Below are 7,521 nucleotides of genomic sequence, written 5' to 3'. Positions count from 1 at the left end.
GAAACATTAAATAAATATCACAGCTGGGGCAGTAAAAATGAAAAAAGAGAGGGGGAGCGTTGCGAATGAAATATTTGACTTCAGTGCTTTAAAGGAGGGCTGTTTGCCTGGCTGTTGACTCAGAGTTAATGAGAGGGTTAACGTGACATTAGGCACAGTGGGGCTATTGAAGGTGTGCTGTTGGGCCTGTAGTGCTGCCATGCTTGTATTGGACCCCCACGCCAACCCCCACTTGGATTAAAATAATATAATTCACCTTTTCTCCCACCTTCATTCCTCACCCTGTCTATATTTATTATGTATCTACACCTAGTATTTGTCCCACCAGTCTCTTTGGTTCCACTTTGTTCAGTGAACTTGAACATGCTAATTTCACTGAAGTAGCTACAGTATATAGAAATGCACTTAACAAATCGTTTTCCGTTCCAGATTGTTAGGGATATTGTATGTGAAGCATATGAATTGAACCAAATCTGGTGAGTTACAGCAAGCTCCATACAAATACCCCTATTGAGACTACTGTAGGTCATTTTAATTAGCAAAACACAGTCAACCTCGACACTTGCTGACCTCGATGCCACAACCTCTTCTGAGGGGGCACATGAGTCCACAGCACACAGAGTTCCCTAAGGTACTTCAGTACTGCTGGCCAAAAAGAAACAACAAAAATGTGTAAAATAAATAACAACAAATACACTCCTGAAGTGGGTAGAATGTTTATGAGCGGTATCATTTTTATTAGTCTAGTCTCATAAGATACATAACAGAATGTGTGTGTGTGTGTGTGTTCCATTAATAGGCATTTAATAGCATTTTATGTGAACAAGCTAGAGAACATTTGAGAATGTTCTTTGCTCGTATAGCTTTGCTCAAACTGTAAACGTGTTCTCTAGCTTCAGAAAAGTATTCATACGCCTTGATTTAGTCCACATTTTAATGTGTTACAGCCTGAATTCAAAATGTATTACATTTTTTCCCCCACCCATCTACACACAATACTCCATAATGACAAAATGAAAACGTTTAGTAAATTTTTTTGCTAATTAATTTAAAATGAATAAAGAAATATATAATTTACATAAGTTTTCACACCCCTGAGTCAATACTTTGTAGAAGATCCTTTGGCGGCGATTACAGCTGTCTTTTTGGGCAAGTTTCTAAGAGCTTTCCACACCTGCAGTGTGAAACATTTGCCCATTATTCTTTTCAAACTTCTTCAAGGTCTGTCAAATTGGTTGGTGATCATTGCTAGACAACAATTTTAAGGTTTTGCCATAGATTTTCAAGTAGATTTAAGTCGAACCTGTAACTCGGCCACTCGGGAACATTCACTGTCTTCTTGGTAAGCAGTTCCAGTGTAGATTTGGCCTTGTGTTTAAGGTTATTGTCCTGCTGAAAGGTGAATTCATCTCCCAGTGTCTGGTGAAAAGCAGATTGAACCAGGTTTTCCTCTAGGATTCTGCCTGTGCCTAGCTCCATTCTGTGTATTTTTTATCCTGAAAACTCCCCAGTCTTTAACGATTACAAGCATAACCATAACATGATGCAAATATGGAGAGTGCTATTCAGTAATGTGTTGTATTGGGTTTACCCCAAACATAACACTTTGTATTCAGGACAAAAAGTTAATTGCTTTGCCACATTGTTTGCAGTATTACTTTAGTGACTTGTTGCAAACAGGATGCATGTTTTGGAATATTTGTATTCTGTACAGGCTTCCTTATTTTCATTCTCTCAATTAGGCTAGTATTGTGGAGTAACTACAATGTTGTTGATTCATCCTCAGTTTTCTCCTATCACAGCCATTCATCTCTGTAACTGTTTTAAAGTCACGATTGGCCTCATGGTGAAATCCCTCAGCGGTTTCCTTTCTCTCCGGCAACTGAGTTAAGAAGGACACCTCTATCTTTGTAGTGACTGGGTGTATTGATACACCATCCAAAGTATAATTAATAACATCACCATGCTCAAAGGGATATTCACTGTCTGCTTTTTACATTGTATTCCCCATTTACCAATAGGTGCCCTTCTCTGCGAGGCATTGGAAAACCTCCCTGGTCTTTGTGATTCATTCATGCTCAACTGAGGGACCTTACAGATAGTTGTATGTGTGGGGTACAGAGTCATTCAAAAATCATATTAAACACTATCATTGCACATAGAGTGAGTCCATGCAACTTGTTATGGGACGTGTTAATCACATTTTTACTCCTGAACTTATTTAGGCTTGCCATAACAAAGGGGTTGAATACTTATTGACTCAAGACTTTTCAGCTTTTCATTTTTTATTAATTTGTAAAAAAAAAAAAAAAAAAGAATATGAAAATACATAATTCCACTTTGACATTATCGGGTATTGTGTGCCAGTGACAAAAAATATAAATTTACTCAGTTTTACATTTAGGGTAAAACACAACAAAATGTGTAAAAAGTCAAGGGGTGTGAAAACTTTCTGGTGGCACTTGCGTTTCTGTGTGGCCTAGCTAGCATATATTACTGGTTAGTCACTGTAGTAGAGAGCAAAGGAGACTGGATGCCACTGAACCAGAGGTGAAGTATTTCACTCCTGGTTTACTCCCTTTAACTGTGACATGGACCATCTCCTGAGACTATGTGGTCTTCACACAAACACAACTGTCTGCAGGAGAAATAACCCAAATGAGGCTAAACAAAGCTGACATTGTATCTCCATCCAAGGAGTGTCCCTTGGCCAAACAACATACTGTAGCTATCCCGTAGCGGTGATTGAATTAAGCAATAAGGCACGAGGTGTGGTGTATGGCCAATATACCACAGCTAAGGGCTGTTCTTAGCACGACGCAATGCGGAGTGACTGGATACAGCCCTTAGCCATGGTATATTGGCCATATACCACAAACCCCTGAGGTGCCTTATTACTATTATAAACTGGTTACCAATGTAATTAGAGCAGTAAAAATACATGTTTTGTCATACCCGTGGTATACGGTCTGATATACCACGGCTGTCAGCCAATCAGTATTCAGTGCTCAAACCACCCAGTTCATAATTAAGAATATTTGTTTTTTAAATTGTAATGGGTGTGTGTACTTACTTGATCTCTACATTGTAATGGGTAAAACACCAAGTATGGCAAAGTTACTTGCAATTATCGGATGAAATCGAGATTAGCAGTTTCTTATTTCTTGCATTTTCATTATGAGCTAATCATAGACCCTAGAAAGCAGCACTTTAGTAAGTGTTTGAGATATATCAATTAATATTTGTTGTCTGTGTGTGAGAGCCCCTACTTTTTTTTTGCAAAGTATGGGCCTGTGTTACATTAGCTATGAATATTTCACAGCAGCTGTTAAACCCATCAGTGCAAAACATCTGGCCATGGGGGGGAAACCCTTTTATTGGGGACACGTGACTGCTCGCATCCCCCAAAGTCCCTCCCCCTTGGAGACGCAGCTGTCAGGTTAATGGTTTCCAGGTGAGTGTCTCTTTCTCCCTCTCTTTTGCTTCCCGTCTCTCTGCGAGTGAGTTTATAATGGTCAGCCTGAGCTTCTGAAGAAAGGGCGATGGCATCTACAGTGTATGTTTATACACAGTTTCTTCTCGTCTTCTCCCCTGCTGGCGAGTGCGCCAGTTGCTATTTCATCACTCCACAGTTCTCTCTGTAGTCCGACATGACACCGTAATTTCCACATTCATCTGACATGTCAGTTACCTATGCGTCTTCTTGGCGGTAGCCTTGTTGACATTGGAACCTGTTCGGAACTGTACTGTACTATCTGTCACATAGTGTAGCCATCTTATCTCCACATTACCAGGCTGTGAATGGACCCTGGTGGACCCAAGGGCCAGGCAGGTTCCTCTATCCCAGACCCACTCAGCCGGGCATTGCTCTGTGGGTGACGGTGCAATGAGGCAAGGTAGCTATGAGTCAGACCCCCCACTAACCCTCAAGTCAGGTGGTTCAGGTTGAAGTTACCCATTACATTAGCACTGTCATGTATGGGAAGATTTGCATTTTTACCTCCTAACGAATTGAAGTAAGAATAGGTAGTCCTGCACTTGAAGGTTGAGCGTCCCAGCTGATGATTCTTTATAGGCGACAGCTAGTCCCTTCCCAGGTTGTGGAAAACACTTCCAATCTCCAATCAGTCTACCATCTTATAGTGAGGACGGCTTTAGTCAGTCTTCGTCGAACTGTCTGAGATCATAATGACATCATCAACATTCCTTCCCGGAAAGAGAGACAGTGACAATGAATAACGATGGACAAATCCATGTAAGTTTTTAGCAACTTAGCAAAGTATTCATGTAATACTTAATAGTAATATTTAATTCCAATTCAGTTAGATGCTTTTCAAAAACACAAAGGGATTGAGTATTGAAAGATTGAGTATTGAAAACTCAACATGCAGTGGAAGAACAAAAAGCTGTAAAAAGATGTCCAAATAAATGTTAAGACAACACAGTAAAGTAACTGCAGACAACACTTTCATGTTTTCAAAGTGTTGTTCTTCTGCAAAAATCTGTTGCAAACTTTCCACTGGTGTATAAGCACTATTTTGGCCAAAAAACATGATATAAAATGAAAGCCTCTCTTTGGGCTATGAATCCCACCTCATGATGCAAAATGGTACAGAGATACTGTACTTTACCTTCACTCGACAGGTCACTGAATTTCCATGAACACATTTTAGGATATGTTCCCATTGCAGTAAAGCTCAAACATTTTATTACTGGTAATATGGCACAATGAAACTGTAGAGTGCCCATGTTGCAGACCTGGAGTTCACATACTGTGTTTTATGTAAATTGTTACTGACACGTTGGTACCCTTCATCCTGATGATTTGGATATCTGAACAGATCATCCTTCTTGCCTAAAATAAGCCCAAAATCAACAGTAGCTCGAACAGAGAAACATTTGTTTTACAATCGTAAATATTTTTCAAATTCCCACAAAGGCCAACAATCTGAGTCAATTTGATGTATCATGGAGTTTTAGACACTTTTGTGAACAGGCCATTGTCATAGGGAAATATGGCTTTTTTTTACCCTTTGACCTTTCTGCATTACGCTGAGGTCATGGCAGAGCAATGCAGTGACAGCAACAGTGAGATATGTAGCTCACCAATGCTTTCACTCCATGACAGTCCAGTTTATGTGCAACAGGGAAATTTCCTTTTCATCCTCCGCTCTCAGTTCCTCATGTACTTGTCCTATCTCTGGCAGGTGTTGCCTTTCACACTTTCTCCATTCCAGAAAGTTTGGCTGCGTGGTAGCGAAAATCTAGAAAATTGGATTGTGGGATGGTTGGTTTGCACATATCAGGAAATCTGATTTGATGACGTGATACAGTAGAAGGCTGTATTTTACCCGGAATGCAAAGTTATGGAATCAATAAAGGGCTGGACGTCATGGTTTCAGATGGTGACATAGCTCTTTGTAGCCTACCAGCCAAATTCCTACTCCCTTCCTCCCACCCAACGGTTTCCACAGAGCTGGTGACACCCGCTGTCTGAAGCTTGAAAAACGACTGACCAGCGGAACGCAAGTTAACGCAATGGCTTTGTCCAATATTCTGTTCACTCGTCTTGTCTTTTGTTTTCCTTTTCTCCTTCCTTGTGTCTCCGCCTCTGCTCTTTTCAACGTTTAAAAGCAACCGTCAATATTTTAGCACCATGTTTCCATGAAATTCCCTCATGGAGTGTAACATTTTGAATAAATTAAATTGACCGTTTCTTTATTATCTTGACTCTAGCACTCTTTCATTTTGCCTGTCTCTTTCTCCATGTGCAGACTCTTTGCAGTCTCGTATGCCCTCCACCCTCTCCCTTCGTTTTCTCTCTCCCACTACTCTCTCTCTCAAAAATTCAAAGTGACTTTATGGCTATGACAGCAATATTCCATCTTTGCCAAAACACTTAAAGGTCATAAATCAAGGCCAACGCATGTATTCACAGTTCCAGTAAGAGCTCGCTCAGCTTTCAATCTTTTTCTTTCTTTATTTCCCTGCCTCTGTCTGGTGTTTATTTCCCTGCCTCTGTCCCTCTCCCCATCAATTAGGGACTCTTATTGAATTTTACTTGACCATTTTGTTTATGTTTCTCTGCAAATCTTCATGTTTTTTTTTTAAGTCCTCCCTGCCTCTCCATCATCATATTTCTCAGTAAGAAGGCTGAATATTCTGAGGGGGCATCTCCCCTGAAGTTTGGCTCGAATTGTCCAAACTGACATTTATGGGAAGCCTCCCTCCTCTGACATGCCTCTCCCTTCCTCTCTGTGTCCGCTGCTCACTCTTTTTCCACTGCAGGGAAAGATATAACCCATGAAGCGCTAGAGCCAAGATGGACACATGCCTACTGCCATAGTCCCCATGCAGAGCCATTGAAATAGAGCCAACATGGTCCCTGGACCTAGCAGCCTCTGCCTAATTTCCTGCTCTCCAGGCTCAGGTGGATACAGGCACAATCGCATACACGCACACAGATTATCTCTGTCTCACTTTTAAAGCAGCCCCAGTTGACTCTTATTACTCTGGAGCCAAAATGGTGGCACGCACTGTGTCAATCATTCAGGAAATAGAGAAAGAGGCAAAAATGTCAGGACAAGGACAGTCAGTGAAGGAGATGGCTGGCTGTTGGAGGACAGATCCATACAGTCCAGTACATGCAACAACAGATAAAAAGGCAACAAAGTAAATCAACGCCACATGATGTTTTGATTTGACTGTTTCGAATATTGCTATAATATCTAACACATTGCTTTGTCGTTAAATAGTTTCTTGATTGTAAAATTTGATGACAGATAGAGACAGACGAAGAGACAGTACCCATACAGCGAGAGGAAGACTGTATCTCGTGTAGACCCGGAATCTCTGGGTTTGGGAACATTGGTGCCGGCTAATGACTTTTTCATCTGAGGTTTGAGAGAAGACATGAGGTGGTTGAAGTACACAGTAAAATACATTGAAAACAAACATAAACACGCCCAATCCATCACATATATTTAGCATTATTTTTCACACACACACAATAAAGCACATTTCCCCACACACAAATATACACATTTGACGCTTGAATGCCTGTATAACTGTAACCCATATCCTTTTATGCAAATGGTGAATTCAGATGCCGTATTCGATCAAAGCAGTATACATGTAACGTTGCTACTCTTAAGTCTTCTATAAAATACTTATTACCTCCTGCAGTCATGTACAAGCGTTACTGAGTCAAGCCCGTTTAACAACACATTTACCACATCCAGTGCAGACGCACTCATACATAACATCCATCCATGTACACATGTGCATGAACACACACAGACACACTCAGACCAGAGGTATTTCCTCCTAGTCAGGTAGCGGTCTTCACGCTGCTTTCATTATTCGCAGACCTGTGGCTTGACGTTAGGACACATACACAGATTTAGGGGTCAACGCCCGTCTGGGGCATCTGATGCACCGGGCCCTCAGTCAAAGAGCTGATTGTGAGGTAGCTTCAGCGAAGGCAGCGTATTGGCCACAGAGTGTACATACAACCCAATG

The sequence above is a fragment of the Salmo trutta genome, chromosome 34 (genome assembly GCF_901001165.1).
Source record: "Salmo trutta chromosome 34, fSalTru1.1, whole genome shotgun sequence".
Lineage (NCBI taxonomy): Eukaryota > Metazoa > Chordata > Actinopteri > Salmoniformes > Salmonidae > Salmo > Salmo trutta.
The sequence above is the reverse complement of the archived record's forward strand: the minus strand, read 5'-3'. Positions refer to the sequence as shown.